The sequence below is a fragment of the Geotrypetes seraphini genome, chromosome 3 (assembly GCF_902459505.1).
Source record: "Geotrypetes seraphini chromosome 3, aGeoSer1.1, whole genome shotgun sequence".
NCBI classification, from domain to species: domain Eukaryota; kingdom Metazoa; phylum Chordata; class Amphibia; order Gymnophiona; family Dermophiidae; genus Geotrypetes; species Geotrypetes seraphini.
The window spans coordinates 188,167,279-188,188,947 of record NC_047086.1 but is presented as its reverse complement, the minus strand read 5'-3'; the positions used below and the strand labels follow the sequence as shown (position 1 = coordinate 188,188,947).

The 21,669-nt window shown below is 41.0% G+C and overlaps 1 protein-coding gene across 1 annotated transcript in view; it reads left to right on the top strand.

Moving 5' to 3' along the window:
* Nucleotides 1-11,772: 11,772 nt before the first annotated feature.
* SMUG1 (single-strand-selective monofunctional uracil-DNA glycosylase 1) overlaps nucleotides 11,773-21,669 on the top strand; it is a 58,121-nt gene continuing 48,224 nt past the window's right edge. Inside the window, exon 1 of the mRNA XM_033935359.1 lies at nucleotides 11,773-12,120. The gene's annotated coding sequence lies outside the window, so the exon portion shown is untranslated. The remainder of the gene's footprint in view (nucleotides 12,121-21,669) is intronic.

Below are 21,669 nucleotides of genomic sequence, written 5' to 3'. Positions count from 1 at the left end.
AGGCCCTGTTTGTCTTTCCTTCTTTGAAGATAGTACAAGGACATTTATGTTTGAAAAGATATGTTCTTAACTTGTTGTGAAGTGAATTCAATGTTTTTATAAGCCGTATTTGCAAACAGTTTTAGATTAGGGGCTCTGCTGGTCAAGGCTTTTTCTGACCTTTTGGACTCCAGCCAGAGATAGAGGAAAATGCTGATGTGTTTAAAGTTTCATGTGACCTGTGTCCATATATGGTTTGTGTTTACGTCACATGCTGACACATGCTGACAACACTGATTCATTTAGAATAATATAAAAGATGTGAAGCTCATAATAAAATTTGGACATGTTTTGGAGATCATTTCTTGCCTCTACAATATGTCCCCGGGTGCACCTGACTTCCAAATGGCAGAGAAAGTATGGGGCAGGAATTGGGACCTAAGCCTTTTCATCCATGTTTCGCAGTCATATGTAGCAATTGGGAACACAATGGCAATAATCAGTTTTTGATTGTGACTGAGATGCCCTTGCACTTCCATATTTGGACCATGCTCACTGTGGCTACATTGATGCTTGATCTCTGCTGTTGAACCACCACTGTGACAATGAGGGACCCAAGGAAAATGAAGCTGTCAACCACTTCTATTTCTTCATTGTTGATCTTCATGTGGACTTTCTTGTTGGCAGTAGTCATGATTTTGGTTTTCTTGATGTTCAGGTAAAGTCCCATCTTCTCGCTTTCTTCTTTCAGCTTCAGGATCAACTTCTTGAGGTCCTTACTCTCAGCCAGCAGGGTAGTATCATCTGCGTATCTCAGATTGCTGATGGTTCTTCCACCTATTTTCACCCCAGCACTCGAATCATCTAAGTCCAGCTTCCTCATGATAAATTTTGAAAAGGAGAGAGGATGGATCTTTGTCTTGTACCTGTTTTGATCTTGAACCATTCTGTATCTCCATATGTGGTTTGTACTGTAGTTTCTTGATCGTAGTAGACAGATCTGATTAACCTGATCAGGTGCACTGGCACTCCTACCTCACTCAGTGCTTCCCAAAGCTTGTCATTCTCAACACAGTCGAAAGCCTTGGTATAATCAATGAAGCACAGGTAGAGCTTCTCCTGGTACTCCCTTGCCTTTTCTATGATCCACCAAGTTTGCGATGTGATCACATGTCCCTCTGCCCTTATGGAATTCAGCTTGGGCATCAGGAAGTTCTCAATGAAGGATGATCTTTAGAAGCACCTTGCTGGTGTTGGGGATCAGGGCAATTGTTCTATAGTTGGTACAGTCCCTGACATTGCCGTTCTTCAGCAATGGGATAAAAACTGAAATTTTTAGCCATTTGGCCATATGCAGGTCCTCCAGATCTTCTGGCATAGTGCTGTCAGTGTGGCTCTTGGGACTTATTTGAACAGCTCTGCAGGGATTCCATCAATGCCATGTGCTTTGTTGTTTGGCAGCTGCCTCAACACCCAATCCACTTCTTTCCAATAGGTCTGGTTCTGCTTCCTCTTTACCCCCAAGCTCTTCAGGGTAATAAGTACTGATGCTGATATATAATTCCTCTGTGTATTCTTTCCATGTCTGCTTGATGTCCTGCTGGTAGCTAATTTCTTTTCCATCACAGTCTTTGATGGTTGATTGGCGTGCTGAGAAAGGCTTTTTCACTTGTTTCACCATGGCAAATAATTCCCTGGTGTGGCTTTTCTTATAGGCTTCTTTGAGGTTCATGCATTGAGCATTCAGGAAGTTGTTTTTGCAGAGGAAGTTTGATGTCAGTGTTAGTATGCAATCGAAGTGAGTAACAGGTTCAATCTTCTCAGGCAGGAAGGAATTGGCCCAGACGAATTGTACGCAGAGATTAAAGGCATCATCACTGAAACCGCTCAAAAGCATGTTCCATTCAAGAAGCCAGTATGTGGCAGGAACTGCATCATTGATCACCTTGACGAACACGATCTGATGAGGACCAGCCAGCATGGCTTCAGCAAAGGAAGATCTTGCTTGACAAACTTGCTGCACTTCTTCAAGGGAGTAAACAGGCAGATAGACAAGGGTGATCCAGTCGACATTGTATATCTGGATTTTCAGAAGGTATTCGACAAGGTTCCACATGAACGACTACTTTGGAAAATTGCGAGCCATGGAATCGAGGTGAAATACTCATGTGGATTAAAAACTGGCTGGCGGATAGGAAACAGAGAGTGGGGGTACATGGACAATACTCAGACTGGAGGAGTGTCACCAGTGGGGTACCGCAGGGCTCAGTGCTTGGACCCATGCTCTTCAACATATTTATAAATGATCTGGAAATTGGTACAATGAGTGAGGTGATTAAATTTGCAGACGATATGAAGTTATTCAGAGTAGTGAAGACACAGGGGGATTGCAAAGATCTGCAACATGACATAATCACGCTCCAGAAATGGGCAGTGACATGGCAAATGAGGTTCAACGTGGATAATTGTAAGGTGATGCATGTCGGTAACAAAAATCTCATACACAAATACAGGATGTCCGGGGCAGTACTTGGAGAGACCCCCCAGGAAAGAGACTTGGGAGTATTGGTCAACAAGTCGATGAAGCTGTTCCGCGTAATGTGTGGCGGTGGCAAAAAGGGCGAACAGAATACTAGGAATGATTAAGAAGGGGATCACGAACAGATCAGAGGTTATCATGCTGCTGTACCGGGCCATGGTGCGCCCTCACCTGGAGTACTGCATAGTAACATAGTAGATGACGGCAGATAAAGACCCGAATGGTCCATCCAGTCTGCCCAACCTGATTCAATTTAAATTTTTTTTTTTTTTTCCAATTTTTTTCTTCTTAGCTATTTCTGGGCAAGAATCCAAAGCTTTACCCGGTACTGTGCTTGGGTTCCAACTGCCGAAATCTCTGTTAAGACTTACTCCAGCCCATCTACACCCTCCCAGCCATTGAAGCCCTCCCCAGCCCATCCTCCACCAAACGGCCATTCACAGACACAGACCGTGCAAGTCTGCCCAGTACTGGCCTTAGTTCAATATTTAATATTATTTTCTGATTCTAGATCCTTTGTGTTCATCCCACGCTTCTGTGAACTCAGTCACAGTTTTACTCTCCACCACCTCTCTCCTTTCTCTGGAAAAGATTTTGTTCTACGTTAATACCCTTCAAGTATTTGAACGTCTGAATCATATCTCCCCTGTCTCTCCTTTCCTCTAGGGTATACATATTCAGGGCTTCCAGTCTCTCCTCATACATCTTCTGGCGCAAGTCTCCTATCATTTTCGTCGCCCTCTTCTGGACCGCCTCAAGTCTTCTTACATCTTTCGTCAGATACGGTCTCCAAAACTGAACACAATACTCCAAGTGGGGCCTTACCAATGATCTGTACAGGGGCATCAACACCTTCTTCCTTCTACTGACTACGCCTCTCTTTATACAGCCCAGCATTCTTCTGGCAGCAGCCACTGCCTTGTCACACTGATTTTTCGCCTTTAGATCTTCGGACACTATAACCCCAAGTTCCCTCTCCCCGTCCGTACATATCAGCTTCTCTCCTCCAAGCATATACGGTTCCTTCCTATTATTAATCCCCAAATGCATTACTTTGCATTTCTTTGCATTGAATTTTAGTTGACAGGCATTAGACCATTCCTCTAACTTTTGCAGATCCTTTTTCATATTTTCCACTCCCTCTTCGGTGTCTACTCTGTTACAAATCTTGGTATCATCTGCAAAAAGGCACACTTTTCCTTCTAACCCTTCAGCAATGTCACTCACAAACATATTGAACAGGATTGGCCCCAGCACCGAACCCTGAGGGACTCCACTAGTCACCTTTCCTTCCTTCGAGCGACTTCCATTAACCACCACCTTCTGGCGTCTATCCGACAGCCAGTTTCTGACCCAGTTCACCACTTTGGGTCCTAACTTCAGCCCTTCAAGTTTGTTCAACAGCCTCCTATGAGGAACTGTATCAAAGGCTTTGCTGAAATCCAAGTAAATTACATCTAGCATATGTCCTCGATCCAGCTCTCTGGTCACCCAATCAAAAAATTCAATCAGGTTCGTTTGGCATGATTTACCTTTTGTAAAGCCATGTTGCCTCAGATCCTGTAACCCATTAGATTCAAGGAAGTACACTATCCTTTCTTTCAGCAACACTTCCATTATTTTTCCAACAACTGAAGTGAGGCTCACCGGCCTGTAGTTTCCTGCTTCATCCCTGTAACCACTTTTATGAATAGGGACCACATCCGCTCTCCTCCAATCCCCAGGAATCACTCCCGTCTCCAGAGATTTGTTGAACAAGTCTTTAATAGGACTCGCCAGAACCTCTCTGAGCTCCCTTAGTATCCTTGGATGGATCCCATCTGGTCCCATCGCTTTGTCCACCTTCAGTTTTTCAAGTTGCTCATAAACACCCTCCTCCGTGAACGGTGCAGAATCTACTCCATTTTCTCGTGTAACTTTGCCAGACAATCTCGGTCCTTCTCCAGGATTTTCTTCTGTTAACACAGAACAGAAGTATTTGTTTAGCACATTTGCTTTCTCCTCATCACTCTCCACATATTGGTTCCCAGCATCTTTTAGCCTAGCAATTCCATTTTTTATCTTCCTCCTTTCACTAATATATCTGAAAAAATTTTTATCTCCCTTTTTTACATTTTTAGCCATTTGTTCTTCTGCCTGTGCCTTCGCCAAACGTATCTCTCTCTTGGCTTCTTTCAGTTTCACCCTGTAGTCCTTTCTGCTCTCCTCTTCTTGGTTTTTTTTATATTTCATGAACGCCAACTCTTTCGCCTTTATTTTCTCAGCCACTAGGTTGGAGAACCATATCGGCTTCCTTTTTCTCTTGTTTTTATTGATTTTCTTTACATAAAGGTCCGTAGCCATTTTTATCGCTCCTTTCAGCTTAGACCACTGTCTTTCCACTTCTCTTATGTCCTCCCATCCTAACAGCTCTTTCTTCAGGTACTTTCCCATTGCATTAAAGTCCGTACGTTTGAAATCTAGGATTTTAAGTATCGTGCGGCCGCTTTCCACTTTAGCCGTTATATCAAACCAAACTGTTTGATGATCGCTACTTCCCAGGTGAGCACCCACTCGAACATTAGAGATACTCTCTCCATTTGTGAGGACCAGATCCAATATCGTTTTTTCCCTTGTAGGTTCCGTCACCATTTGTCTGAGCAAAGCCTCTTGAAAGGCATCCACTATCTCCCTACTTCTTTCCGATTCCGCAGACGCAACATTCTAGTCCGCATCCGGCAGGTTGAAATCTCCCAACAGCAGAACCTCCTATGTAAATACGATGCAGTTACTATGTAAATACGATGCAGTTTTGAGACAATATATGCTATTACTAACAGTATTCAACATGCTAATTAACAGCACTGGTCGCCGTACATGAAGAAAGACACGATACTACTCGAAAGGGTCCAGAGAAGAGCGACTAAAATGGTTAAGGTGCTGGAGGAGTTGCTGTACAGTGAGAGATTAGAGAAACTAGACCTCTTCTTCCTTGAAAAGAGGGGACATGATCGAAACTTTCAAGATACTGAAGGGAATAGACTTAGTAGATAAAGACAGGTTGTTCACCCTCTCCTAGGTAAGGAGAACAAGAGGGCACTTTCTTAAGTTAAAAGGGGATTGATTCTGTACAAACATAAGGAAGTTCTTCTTCACCCACAGAGTGGTGGAAAACTGGAATGCTCTTCCGGAGTCTGTTGTAGGGGAAAACACCCTCCAGGGATTCAAGACAAAGTTAGACAAGTTCCTGCTGAACCAGAACGTACACAGGTGTGACGCTGGTCTCAGTTAGGGCACTGGTCTTTGATCTAGGGGCCGCTGCGTGAGCGGATTGCTAGGCACGATGGACCACTGGTCTAACCCAGCAGCGGCAATTCTTGTTCTTAACTGCAACCACCCTCCAAATCGCTAATAATAGGAGAAAGGCAAAGGCTAAGGGCAAGTTGAATGAGGCGAGTTGACTCAATGCTGATTTCCAAAGAGCAGCCAGGAAAGACAAGAACAACTTCCTGAATCACCAGTGATAACACGGCACAAAACATATCTTGCCTTTACAAAAGGTCTTGGCAAACTTCAACTCTCCTTTGCTTTTGTTCATCAGCGAGCTCCTTCAGGACCATTTTTGCACACACCTTTCTCATGCCAAGATTAACAGTAAAGATTTTCCTGTTTCTCTATCAATGTTTACTTGGTTACTATTCTTCTTACAGTCAGCCAATGATTATGATGCACAATTTGCCAAATTTTTACAATGTTTTTGTCAATTCTGCTCATTACTGGCCGACCTGCCCTTTCTTCATCAGAAAAATATTTAATCCATTTGTACACTGCCATTTTCTTCATGGCATTATCCCCATAAACTTGGACTAACATGTTCCCAATTTCACTTCCACTCTTGCCAAGTTTAACAAGGAATGTAATAATGTTTGTTCGTTGCTCTAATTCATGTTCCAACATCCTTGCGATGCCACACAAAAACACGCAACAATAATGAACACCACTCAAGACACTGTCACACGTCAACATGAACACAGCTGTGAGACACTGATATACCAAGGTTATGAATCCTTACAGAGTTGTTTGTACAGTGCTGTCAACGTAAGCGCAAGGAGGCAAGTTCACAAACTTAATTGTCAAACCTCGTATGTTGAGGTGGTTGTGTTTAGAACACAAGAGTTGACATACCGGGACAGACCAAAGGGAAAGACCATCAAGCCCAGTATCCTGTTTTCCACAGCGGCCAACACAGGTCACAAGTACCTGGCAAGATCCCAAGGAGTAAAATAAACATTGAATTTCCCCACATCCATCTTTTTTTTTTTTTGTTTAAATCTTTATTGATTTTCAAACTTTAATAGTGCAATACAATTGGTAAATCATAAATATTGCATAGAACGCACTAATAACTATACAATTATTACATTAAACAGTCCATCTTAATAACAGCTTATGAACTTCTCTTTTAGGAAATTATCCAAACTTTTTATCCTGTCCTCCACAGAGAGCTCAGAACGAGTTACAAGGTAACATACATAATAATTAAATGGACAAGTTACAGAAAACAAAGGTTCCTCTACCATGATATTTGTCTTATACAATGAATTCCACAGTTTAATTACTCCTTCATTAAAGAAACATTTTCTTAGGTTTGTTTTAAATCTACTTAGTAGTTTCATCACATGCCCCCTTATCCAAGTATTTTGGAAATAGTAAACAAGCAATTCACATATATTCATTCCACTCCACTCAGTATTTTATACACCTCTATAAAATCTCTCCTAAGCAGTCTCTTCTGAAGAGCCCTAGTTGCTTTAGCCTTTCCTCATAGGAAAGTCATCCCATCCCATGCCGTTCTCTTTTCTAATTCTGCTATATCTTTTTTGAGATGTGATAACCAGAACTGCACACAGTATTCGAGTTGCAGCTGCACCATGGAGCAATACAAGGGCATTATAACATTCTCATATTTGTTTTCCATTCCTTTCCTGATAATTCCAAACATTCTATTTGCTTTCTTAGCCACCGCCACGCACTGAGCTGAGAGTTTCAACATATCCTCAACAATGACCCATAGATCCTTTTCATGGGCAGTGATTCCTAAAATGCAACCCTGCATCATGTAGCTATAGTTTGGGTTCCTCTTTCCCAGATGCATCACTTTACACTTGGTTACATTAAACGTAATCTTCCATTTTGATGCCCATAAAAACATAAGATTGCCATACTGAGACAGACGGAAGGTCTATCAAGCCCAGTATCCTGTTTCCAATAGTGGCCAACCCAAGTCCCAAGTAGTAAAACAGATTTTATACTGCTTATCTTAGGAATAAGCAGTGGATTTCCCCAAGCCATCTCAATAATGGCCTATAAACTGCTCTTTTAGGAAAGTAGCCAAAGCTAAGCTGATTTCACCAGTCTCTCAAGGCCCTCCTATAATTTTTCACAATCTTCTTGTGATTTAACAACTTTGAACAACATTGTGACATCAACAAATTTAATTATCTCACTAGTTATTCCTATCTTCAGACCATTGATAAATGTTAAAAAGCAGTGGTCCCAGCCCAGAACCCTGGGAACCCATTGAGAATATTGACCATTTAACCCTACTCTCTGTTTTCTATCTTTCAACCAGTTTTTAATCCATAATAGGACATTACCTCTTGTCCTATGACTTTCAAATTTCCTCATAAGTCTTTCATGAAGTACTTTGTCAATTGCTTTTAAAAATCCAGATACACAATATTGACCGCCTCTCCTTTATCCACATGTTCATCCACCCCCTCAAAGAAATGCAGTAGATTGTTAAGGTACAATTTCCTTTGTGTCTGATAAAGTTTATAGTATGAGACTTGGCCTCTTGAGGGGTCTTTAAATACTGTTGAATGTTTTCATTGATCTTTATGTGGTTTAATGTTGGTAAATGCTTGAAATTATTGAATTTAAAACATGTAAAATTTCATCCATGATGCAGAAATACATTTTTAGGTGCATATGAAAGCATTACTTGTCGATAAGAGTAGTCCGCATCCCTTCCTCAGGACTCGGTCCCTCCACATGTCAAATTTATACCCCAAATACACTGTGAGAAAAATTTTAACTCATTTGCCTTCAGTCTCACTCACTGAGGTAGTAAATCTCACTCATTGGAATGGACTACCTTTAGCATCTTTGCACTCTAGTCAACTATCTTCCTTCTCTCTCCTCCCTCGTAAACCAATTCACTCCACTAGCCCCTCTGTTTCCCATAAATCCCGGAGCTCCTCTTTTGAGGCTGCTTTTAACTCCTACCCTCCACTAACTTATAAAGTACCCAAATCTGTTTTATCATTCCCTCTGTGAGAAATTCCCTAACTCATTTGTCTGTTTTAATTAGACTGTAAACTCTCTTGAGCAGGGACTGTCTCTTACATATTTAATGTAGTGTTGCATATGTCTAGCAAAGAAGGTTTGGATAATTTCCTAAAAGAGAAGTCCATAGGCCATTATTGAGATGACTTGGGGAAATCTACTGCTTATACTTAGGATAAGCAGCATAGAATCTGTTTTGCTATTTGGAATCTAGCTAGGTGTTTGGGACCTGGGTTGGCCACTGTTGGAAACAGGATATTGGGCTTGATGACGAGTGGAGAGCTCCATCTTCCCCAAGGCCATAAAAATTTTGACGAGCTCAATCAAAAGTCAAACAAATGATGATTTTTGCTTATGATCATAAAGGGATCATTATTACAGACAAAGCTCCATGTGGAAGTGTCACAGCAGTGTATTATCGTGATTTTTTTGCAAAAAATGCGCAGAAAAATGCACAAAACCTGACCTTAGTTGCTCTTGGCTGGGCCACTCATTCTTCATGACAACTCTTGCCCTTACATAGGGAATGTCGTCAATGGAAAAACTACACAAATACAGCTGGGAGGTGTTACCTCATGCTCTCTACAGTCCAGACATGAGTGCACTAGACTTAAACCTCTTTCCAAAGTTGAAACAATCTATGTGTGGACATCGTTTTGCATCTCTGGAAGAACTTTTTTCCGCCAGTACCCGAGCCATTCGACAACTGAACAAAAACTGTGCTTGGATGGAATAATGAAGCTTCCTGGAAGTTGGGACTCGGCCATTGCAAAGCAGGGAGACTATATTGAAGGATTGTAAACAAATGCTTGAAAAAATAAAACAAAACATGTAAATTAATGCATTATTTATGAAATGACCCTCGTATCTGACAGATAACAGTAACTTCCATAGTCCAAGTTTCTCTCCCCTCCACCTTCCTGACCACTGGACCTTATCATCATAGTAGTTCCCCCTCTCCCTGTGTATCCAGATCTACTGGCATGATATTTACTGTTGATAGCAAAGATAAAAAAGAGACAATAGTAGAAAACAAAGTAATAACAATAAAATAATGTATTCCAGGGTTCTGGTCCTCCTCAGGTCACACTTCTTGCTTGGTGGAAGGATACAACAAATTTTGCTGCTATTTATCCTCTTTCTCCAAGGATTATACCAAGTTTTCCATTCTCATGTTTTTGGGGACATCTTGGGTTAAGTTAGTTTTGGAAAATGTGTATCTTTGATAGCTTTGTAGTTTGCATAGTTCATAGGATGTTCATTTCTGTTTCTACAGTATTGCATTCAGTCTGGCTTCTTGGGGTTTCCAGTTCAGTTTCTGTCTGTCTCTTTTTTTTTTTTTTTGTTAGTTTGTGGTTACTTATTCTGTATTTTGTATATATGACTAAAGTCAGATATCCTGTTATAGTTTCTGCGCCAAATTCTTATAGTCCAGTTTGTTTTTAGATCAGCACCATCTAATGAGAGGCACTCTAAGGCTCATTGCAGTGTTTGGGTTGCTTGTTTTTCACACTCAGGATTCTCAGTTTTGTAGGGCAGGTTTGTTATATATAAATAAGTCTAATAGATGTTGGCAATGTCATCTCGAAGCAGGGACTTTAGAGCATTTATTGTTCTGTTGTCCATTTATTATGACCTTTTGGAAATCAATTTGGACCAAATTAATTGTTTATTAGACAATCCAGTGGCATTGTCATATGATACTGTGTTGTTTGGTATGGCAATGAGAGCAAAGAGTCAAATTTCTTCAAATAATAACAAATTATTACTTATAATGACCGAGGTTGCCATTCAACATATTACATACAATTGGAAAAACTGGAGTAGACTAAACTATAATTTTGGGTGGAATTCCCTATGTCATATATATAAAATGGAAAGATATATTGCAATACAGCGAGGGTGTTTTAGAAAATTTCAAGATGTGTGGGAGCCATTAACAAAATATTGCAATGATTAAATTAAATGATTCTCTTCCCTTGATTTACAGGTTCAGTTACGAGGGGGAAGGGGGGATAATTTTATTATTTTATTAATGTATATTGTACATTGTATTTGATTATATAATAGGAAGGGTTGGGGAGGGTGGGGGTTAATAGCATTTTATGTGTACTCTTGATGACTAAGTGATATATTTATGATCTATTTGTTATATTATATTGATGCACTTATTGTACATTTAAAAATGAATAAAGAATTTTTTTTAAAAAAAAGGATTCTCAGTTTTGTAGGGCAGGTTTGTTATATATAAATATGTTTTTTCAAGGATTTTGTGTTACTCCATTGAGTGTCCGGGTAGTACAGAAAGTTTTTGTCACTTAGATGATACCAAAAATTGTACACTGTATTCTGCTTTGTATTTTCAGTAGTAAGCATCTTTAATACTGCTGTGCATTAGAGAACTGTATATGTGGAGAATCTGTTTTCAGAACTGGACTTGCAGATCTATTGGCAAAAAAGATGTCAGGCAAGTTATAGGACGGGGGAGGAAAGAAAGAAAAGAGGATTTAATCACCAGTCCTTAGAGATGGACTTCAGTGGGAGGAGAAAACCATGCTTTTACAAAGCTGTGCTGCCAAAACGCCCATAGGAATAAATGGGCAGCTCGGCAGGGCACTTTTGCAAAAGGATCCGATAGAAAAGTGCTACGAAAACAAAATCCCCACTAAGAAAAAGAAGGAAAATACAAATTTGCAAAATATTGATCTCTGTTCTTTATAGGCGACAGGAAAAAAAAAGGGAACGTTAGTTTGGGTCACCGTTGTAACACAAAGAGAAAGAACCCCCCCCCCCCAAAAAAAAAAAAAAAACAACAACTTAAAAACAAACCCAGGTAGAAACGGAGGGGAGGGGAACACTTCTTGTTATCTGGGTGGAAAGCAGACTATATAAGAGCAGAACTCTAACTGGGAGAAACATACCAGAAAAATCCCTAAACGTCTGAATTGTAGGAGAAGCCCCCAGGCATAGGAAGTCTAATATTCTTACATTGAACTCGAAAGCAGGTTCCAATCTAAAACAGCAGAAGCTATTTTCTTTTCAACGCTGCTTCCGCACAGTGATCCCTCCCAGGAAGTTGCAGTTCCTCTCGCTTGACCTCTGGAAATTGTAGTTCTCTGTCGCAGGATGTCTACTATAGGCCCGAGGGCTAGTTCTCAGTAAGACTACATCTCCCAGAATCCCAATCAAGTATTGAGCCGGAGACGAGAGAGAAACTACAGTTCCCGGCACACCACAGCAGTGACCCAGAAGCGTGCTGATAAAAGACAAACAAGGTAAGAAAAGCTGTGTGGTTATATTTCGGTTTAGTTTTAGGTTTTGGAGGGTATAATTGTGAGGCTGTATGTAGTAGGGTAATAAAAGGCTTGGATGTGGACATGAAATGAAATAAAACAGAGAGCGAGAGTTTCACTAAATATGCAAAAAAACCCCAAACAAACCCCAACAACCCTGCTTGTAAAGAAAGCTAATACTGTAGTACTAATTATGCACCGGGTGCCAACTGCAGTTCACAGGTAGTGCTGGAATAATTTTTAAAGCAGTTGTACACAAAAATGATTGTTGACCTGTGTCTAATGAAAGCCTTCACCCTAAGGGGGTGCTGCAGCACTACTACTACTAATAATTATTTCTAGAGCATTACCAGATATAAGCTGCGCTGTATAGAGTCACAAGGGAGGTAGTCCCTGCTCGAATGAGCTTATAATCTAAATACCTCTGTTTCCTTACTAATAGTTCTCTCTTTAAATGATGCCACTTTATTTGAATTCTAGAAACCACTGGTCTTATCTTTAGATTAATAATTGGTCCCACTACTGTTGCCTGATGCCAGACTGTGGGAAGGAGAGGATAAAGATCCCAGACCATAGGAGGGGGAAAGGAGGAAGACAGATGTCAGACCATAAGAGAGGGAGTAGATGGTATAGGGATGGAGGGAGAGAGGACATGGTGCACAGGGATGGGATGAGAAAAGAGATGAATGAAATCCTGTTTGTTTGTTAATTTATTTGGTTTTATATCCGGTCCTCCCAGGAGAGCTCAGAATGGGTTGCAAGTTTACATACATATTAAAGTGTATTTATACGAGATGATGGCAAGACATTGTCTGACAGAGATGGCAAAACAGTTAATAAAAGCATGGTAAAACATAACATCATAGGCAAATACAGTATCTTTTTTGGATGATTTGATTCAAGTGGATCAGATTGGATTTTCTACAACTGTCTATGTGAAATCCATGGATTGTAACACTCTTGAAATATTTGAGAATGCATCCTCATCATTTGATCAATAATATTCCAACAGCCCAGTTTTTTTTAGATAGTATTGCATTTGTTCCTCTAATGATGATTGCAAGAAAAAAGCAGTAGATTTAATGAATAAATTCTTGGATAGAGATTATCCCAGACCTTTGTGAAGAAAGCGGCACTGTTTGCACCCTGAATCCTTTCCCTACTTTCTCTCTCTCTCTCTCTCTCTCTCTCTCTCTCTCTCTCTTTCCCTCCCTTCCCATCCCCACCCCCCATTTTGGTCTGGATCACTTTCTCTTACCCCTTCTCCCCCCACCCACTTGTGGGTCCAGCATCCATGTCCCTCCCTCCTTTCCTACCCCTGTGGGTCTAGCATCCATGTCCCCTCCTCTCCCCACTTGTGGGCCATGTCCACCCTCCCTGCAGCTTTGCCCCCTCTTACTCTCTGACCAAAGGACCCCCCTAATGTGGATCCGGCCTCCTTTCAGCCCCCTCCCTGTTTGGATTCGGTATCCCTTACCCACAGGCCCTCCCAAATCAGCAGCGCTAGCCAGCCGGCAAAGGCAGTGCTACAAACAGGGCCTTTCTTCTGCCATTTCAGAAATGATAAATACCATAAATAGATTGTAACCTACCCTCTCTAACTGAATTCCATATGTATTTTTCATATAGTTCTTCACTGTCAGTTTAATTTCCATCCTATAAATTCACATAGAATTTTTCTTTTTTCAACCATCTTTATTTTCTCTTCTTTATTAATTTCCAGGTACTTTAGTTAGATTGTGAGCCTTCGGGACAGTAAGGGAATTTTTTAAGTACCTTCTTACTTCTCATTTATAATCTTAATGTATATTTTCTTCAAACCGCTTAGAACCTAACGGATGTAGCGGTATATAAGAAATAAATTACATTACATTACATTACATTTAATCCTAGGGAACAGTTACTGGAGTATCAACCAAATTAACCTGTGGAAAAGATTGCATGTGCTCTCCAATATGACCATTATACTGGATCACTTATAAATAATATTAAAAAGCATTTGTATGTGCTGTGGGTGCATCAGTATTTTCAAAATATGGATTTTATTTTTTTCATACAAGTGAGCTCATAACTTGAGTGACAAATTGTGTCACTCTGAGACAATCTAAGGTTTGCGGAAGTAGAAATGGGTGGCCATATGAAATGCGGGTCCTGCTCAGTTTGCCATTTGATGTGGGAATCTGATACATTTGTGGACCTTTAATGTTATGGGTCGTGACTCTCCTAAAGGTCAGACAAATTGCTTGTCCAGTAATGTACTTTATCTTTTGTCATGCCATGTAGGATGTACTATGTGGGTCAGACATCTCAAATGTTAAAAACCAGCTGATTGCACATTGCCACTGTGTTCAAGCTCATAAACTGATGGAACCTCTGGGTGTCTCACGATATGTAATTTTAATCATGATTTTGAGAAGTTTCATTGTGTTGTGTTAGAACAGCTTCATACATCTGCTCATTGAGGTGACATAAGGCTTCGCCAACATGAACAGAGATGGATTTTTAAACTGAATACTGTGGCACCCCATGGCCATCGAATGGAAGGCATTTTTATGACAGTGTTTGAATGTTGGAGATCTTGGGGAGGCTAAGACATGGATGATAAATGTGAGATATGTGTTTGTAGTGATTGGTTTTTTTTTTTTTTTTTAGTATAGTGTGAGTGTACATCCAATCTCCTCTTGGTATAAAGTGGAGGTATTTTAGCTTGTAGCAGGTTTCCGGGTCTCACTGCGTAATGTCAGGTAGAAACTGACGTTTCAGCCACCATACTGTGGTTTTCTTCAGGGTAAACTGTGAGGTCTGCAGTTTGTCTTTGTAAATAGTGGGTTCACTGACCTGATTGGGAACAGGGCGGTCCACCAATTTGAATTTTTGCAGGAAAGTCAGTTGCTTGTAGTAGTTTTCTGGGAATTGCTGTGCTGGAGGAATTTACTTAGCCAAGATCACAAGGAATGTTCGTGGCAGAAGGAGAATTTGAACCCTTACTTCCCTAGTTCTTAGCCTACTCTAACCACGAAGTTACTCCCTCTTCCTTTTCAGTCTACTTTTCTGACATTGATGCTTCAGTTTATCACCTTAAACTCCTTCTCTTTTCCTATTTTCAAATCACCATAAATAATACCACTAACTTTCCTGTCCTCTCAAGTCTTAAACTTGATGTTCTTTTGCACCACATTCTTTCCTTCTCTGCACAAACCCACATTATAGGGATGTACATTTGTTAGCCTGACTTCAGTTTTTTTGGGTTCTTAAAAATGTTCGTGCATGTAAATCCATTGTATGTATGTTTGTATGTATGCCTACAAATTAACACATATACAATCAATTTGCACATGTTAAAAAGTTATAGCTCTGACACTCATAGAATTCCTAAGAGCATCATAGCTTTTACCACAGTGACTCATGATAAAAATCCCTAATGCAGCTTCATAAAAGGGGGCCAAAATGTTCACATTAACGATGGGAAAATTCTAAAAATATAAAAACAAACTGAAATTATTTTGGCCATACCCATCATTGCTTGTTAAGAAGTGTAGCTCCGATCTCAACAATATCTCAAATATGTACCTCTTTCTCTGTGAACATATTGTTGGAACACTTTGGACTATGAGAAACTGCTCCTCACCAATCTACCACTAATAATTTCTCTTTATTACAGTCTGTTCAAAATTCTTTGGCACATCTTACACTTACAGATATGCATCGTCATGTTATCTATACTTTCCAGGGTGTCTACCCTGTGGCAGATTTTGGTGTCGCCCACAAAGTGACACACTTTTCCTAACATCATTTCTTTAAGAACTGGCCCAAGGACCAACCCCTGTGATACATCACTAGTAGGGCCTGATTTTGGAAATGGTGTCCCGATTGTAGGCGGTGGTAGACGTCTCCTTTTAATGGACCAATTGGGACACATGTTTTAAAAAAAAAAATAAAAAATCTGTTTGGCGAAGGATGCCTACAATGTAGGCGTCTAGGCATGACTTATGTCAGAGGTGTCCATAGGCGTGCCTAGGTGCTTCTGTAGGCGTGAATCAGAAGTTTTGCAGGTGCATATGGTTGTAGGTGTCGTTTCCAAAATCAGACCCGTAATGACCTTATACTCAGTAAACATTGTTTACCTCTTCCCTTGTTGGTATTCCTCTCAATTAGTTTCTAGCACAGTCAGGTACTTTAGGGCCAAACCAAGTATAATTACTTTGTTTATGAGTCACATATGTGGAATTATGTCAAAGGACTTGCTGAAATCTAAGACACCAAATCTAATACTCTCTCTTGATCCAACTGATCCACCCAGTCAAAATAAACTAATCAGTTATATCGATAAGACCTACCTCCAGTGAAACCACAATTTCATTAATTTACTCACCACTGAGGTCAGACTTATTGGCTCCCAGCCTCTTCCTCATTTCTGCTGTTTTGGAGAAGAACTACATCCATCCATCTTCATTCCTACATGACCACTTCTAATGAAGCAAAGCCACCAGAATGTCCCTACATTTCTTCAGTGCCATCAGATTTATCCCATTGCTTTGTCTGTCTTTAGCTAGATTCTCCCAAGTACAGTCTTCTGAAATTTGTTGAAAATCTACCTCACTTTCATCCCTATTTGTGTTTGCCTTCTGCAGTCCTACTCCTGATAATTCATCTGTGAATGTGGAATGGAAATTATTTTTAAGCAATTCCATTTTATTCTTATCAGCATCTATCTATTCCTTCCCTTCACCCTGGAGCCTCACGACACCACGTTTGCACTTCCTCCTATCATTAACATATCTAAAAAGAGTTTCTTCCTACTGTTTTACTATATCAGCTATTTTTTTTTCTTCCATTTGAATCTTTGCTTTATTGACTACTTTCTGACTTTCTTTTAGATTTTCCAGATGCTGTTGCCTGTCTTCCTCTTTTTGTGATCTTTTTCTTCACCTTTTCAGTTATTTCTTGGAGAACCACAGTAACCTCATTTCACTTTTACTTATCTTTCTAATAAAAAGGTTTCTAGCCCTTAAAATATCTTCTTTCAATTTTCCACTGCTTTCCTTCTTTCTTCAGATGTTTTCATCCTGCTAAGGACTCCTTGAGGCATTTCTTCTTCATATCAAAGGTAGTTTTCCTGGTCTAAGACCTTCATTTTTCAATTAATCTTTTCTATGCATGTTCTAATATTGAACTACGACATCCAGTGATCACTAGATGCCTGATGATCACCCACTACAACATCGAAAACAGTCTCCCCATTTGTGAGCATCCCTCCCACATGGGTTTCATTACCATTTACTGGAACGTTTCAACCTATAGAGAATCCAGGATCACCCTTACTTTTAGGTGAAATTGCAGAAGGAATGTGACAGTCAACATATGCAAAATGAAGTAATAATATCAGTAGCATTCTTCCTTTCATACCAGTATTGTAAATGTGTAATGAGATAATTAAATTTGCTGATGATGCAAAGTTGTTCAAAGTTGTTAAATCGCAAGAGGCTTGTGAAAAATTACAAGAGGACCTTGTGAGATTGGGAGACAGCATCAAAATGGCAGAAGATGTTTAATGTGAGCAAGTGCAAAGTGATGCATGTGGGAAAGAGGAACCCGAACTATAGCTATGTGACGCTAGGCTCTATGTTAGGGAGTCGCTGCCTAGGAAAAGGATCTAGGTGTCATTGTTGAGGATACGTTGAACCCCTCGGCTCAGTATGTGGCAGCTGCTAAGAAAGCAAATAGAATGTTAGGAATTATCAGGAAAGGAATGGAAAACAAGATGAAAATGTTATAATGTCCTTCGGCCGCCCCTCGAATACTGTGTGCAAAACTGGTTGCCGTATCTCAAAAAAGATATAGCGGAATTAGAAAAGGTATAGATAAGGATGATGAAAATGATAAAAGGGATGGGATGACTTCCCTTTGAGGAAAGCCTAAAGCAGCTAGGGCTCTTCAGCTTGGAGAAGAGATGACTCAGGGATGAGATGGCAGAAGTCTCTAAATTACTGAGTAGAGTGGAGCGGGGAAATGTGAATTGCTTGTTTATTCTTTCTGAAAATACTAGGACTAAAGGCCATGTGATGAAACTACTGAGTAATAGATTTAAAACAAACTGGAGAAAATATTTTTTACTCAACATGTAATTAAACTCTGGAATTCATTGCCGGAGAATATGGTTAAATCAGCTTAACAGGGTTTAAAAAAAGATTTGGATAATTTCCTAAAAGAGAAGTCCATAAACCATTATTGAGATGGTTTGGGGAAAATCCACTGCTTATTCCTAGGATAAGCAGCATAAAATCTGTTTTAGTACTCGAGATCTAGCTAGGTACTTGGGACCTGGGTTGGCCACTGTTGGAAACAGGATACTGGGCTGGCAAGTCTTATGTTCAATTAAATCCTTATCTATTTCTTCTGCCTGCAAAGGAGGTCTGTAACACACCAATATACTTGAATGCAGGTACTTTTACACATGAACACTATCACCTGTTTCCAGTCAGATGTAAATGCCTGTTCAATCTAAGTGTGATTACTGGTATCTTATAAAGACACACAGGTGCAGAGATAGCCTCAAGATAGGTGTCCACTTGGCCTTCGCCTATAGGTGGCCTGTTACAAAATTGCCCTCCATTCTCTAATTCTGTAAATGACGTGCACAGTAGTTATAGAATGGTACCACTTGTGAATACAACTTAATTATATAATTGTCCCTTGATTGGTGCTTAATTGGCAATAACTGTCAATAATTGGCCCTGTTTAACACTAATTAACACTAATTTGCAGACATGCGCATGAGTTACGACCCTATTTTTTAAATGTACATGAAGCTCTAGAGTCCCCTAGGATCAGTCATGGGATCTTAAAAATATTAAAGATGCATGATCTAACAAGGTTGAGACAGAATGGGCTATTATATGTTAAAATATAGGGGTCCTTTTATCAAGGCGCGGTAGGGGTTTAACACCCTGAATACTGCGCGTTAAACCGCCTGCCACGCTAGTCGCTAACGCCTCCATTGACCAGACATTAGTTTTTTTGCTTGTCACGGGGGTTAGCGCGGCTTGATAAAAGGAGCCCATAGTTTCCATGACTACCAAGATCCCATCCAGAAATGTGAACTGTTTAGTAAAGGATCTCTGTCTTATATGGGCAGAAGTGCTCCTGTTTTCCCATTTTCTGCTTCCTTAGAACCTCCCTGTTCATCTATTACCTAAAAACGTATCTACACCTAACACTACATATGTCCACTCCTGCTTTTAAGTCTGAAATGTCTAACATTATATTTTGCTGCCTTTTTAAGATTCTGTTTGCTGTATCTCTCGACCTTTTTGTAAGACTCTATTTGCTCTTTGTAAGATTCTATATGCTGTATCCCGGACCTTTTGTAAGATTCTATATGCTTTTTTGTAAGTTTCTATATACTGTATCCCGGACTTCTACATATTGTAACTCGCTGACTGTCCAGCTCTCTTCAGTGTGAACCGCCTAGAAGTCTCACAACTATGGCGGTATAGAAGAATAAAGTTGTTATTATTATTATTATTAATAATCCCTTTTTCACCAGATCACATTCTTGACATCTCCACCGGAGACAGATCATAAAGCTGTAAATATAAAGTGTACATTACATCTGCCTTAAGATACACGCAGATGTTGCATTTGAAAACACCCTGTGTGCCAATATATTTCTGTGTTTACTATACCTCTTAATATAGAAGGGTGGACTTCTGAAAAACTGAGAACAGAGACTTTTTTGAGATGCATTCATAAACCTTTATGGGTAGTGAGAGGAAAGACTGAAAAGCCGATTCTCTAAAGTCACCGTGCATTTAACAATGGTGGTAAGCCATCATTAAATGCATGGATTTTACTGGCCGATTAGTAAAACGACTCGCCGTGCTTTCTAACAGCCTCTGATTGTACTATGCAAATGTAGTACAATGAAGTCATTAATATTAAAACTGTACTCTGGCGAGGTCACTAATATTTAAATGACCTTTTCGAGTGATTCTTAAAAAGACACACTCCTCCATTTATGAGGGGGCCGATATATACCGCAGCCTTACTTTTCTGTGAGTGCCTGAGCGCGAAAGCAGCTCTCAGATCTGCCACCAGCCCTGATTCCTTATAAATGTAGTCCAAAAATAGCCTGCTAGTGCCCCCCTTCCCGCTATTACCACTCCCTGCCGATTCCCCACACCATGCGGAAGATTGTCAGGACGGTTGCCCACTTCCTCCTGCCGCAGGCTCTTTTTGTTAATGGATGCAGCTGTTGTGTGTGCACAGCACACACACATGAGCTGTGCCTATATAAAAAAAGCTCCCCGCCCACAGCAACCCCTCCCCTCAACAGCCCCCACTACACAATCCTGGTGGTCTAGTTTGCCATCCTCCTCTGATCCCCCCGGGTATCTACCAGCAGCAAGTGTCGTCCCCCCCCCTGAGAGCCTGTCACAGCCCCCCCCCCACCATACAAGCCTAGTGGTCTAGTGGACTGTCCCCCCTCTGACTCCCTCTTACACATTTTTTAGAAGACCAGCAGGAGGAGTACTCACTTCTGCCGGCAGGCCAGCCTATTAAAAATGGCAGGCCTTCCCCTTCTTGGTGCATCCTGGGATGCACCGGGAATGGGCCTAAGGCCCTGATTGGCCCTGGCACTTAAGACCCTTCCTATGGGAGGGGCCTTAGGCGCCTGGGCCAATCAGGGCCTTAGGCCCCTTCCTGGTGCAACTTAGGATGTACTAGGAAGGGAAAGGCCCGCCATTTTGAAGAGACGGGCCTGCTTGCTGGAGGGACTGAGCACCACTTCTGCCGGTCTTATTAAAAAAGGTATTTGGGGGGTTTTTAATGGGGGGGCAGCCTACTAGATCACCAGGCTTGTGTGGTGGGGGGCTGTCATAGGGAGGGAAGCTTGCTTGGGGAGGGGCGTTATAGGTACAGCTTGTGTGTATGCTGTACACACACAACAGCTGCACCCATTAAAAAAAAGCAGCCCCTGCTCTCCCTGCTTGCTGGTTCAGGCAGGGAAAGCAGGGACTGCTTTTTTTTGACCGGCAGGCAGGCAGGAGGAGGAGCTGTGCTAGTGATTTTTCTTCTGAGCATAACTCCTCCCCCCTCCCTTTACTGGTGATTTTATGCACACATAGCATGCATATAATTTGAGTGCTATTGTACTAAGAATCGCCAGTAAAACAAAAATCGCTCCCACTAAGGTGTTGGATTTTAGAGAATCTGGTACTTATAGATCCTCTGTCAATCAAGCCGACAGCTGACCTGATGACGCTTCGGACAGCAGTATCAAGAAAAGATGCTGAATGGGCTGACTGCAGGGAGGAGGACGGGGGTCCGATGGAACTCGCGATCAGACAGCGAGGGAAACACCAGGTAACAGCAACTTGCTGGGAGAAGTCTAAGGGGAAGGGGAAAACAGGGGATTCAGGAGGACAAGATGGCACCAGGGTGCAAACAGAAGGCAATAAGGTGGAGCCACAGGGCAAAGGGGAGACACAAGGCAAGGGGGAACAAACCAAGGCCCAGGGGACGATAGCA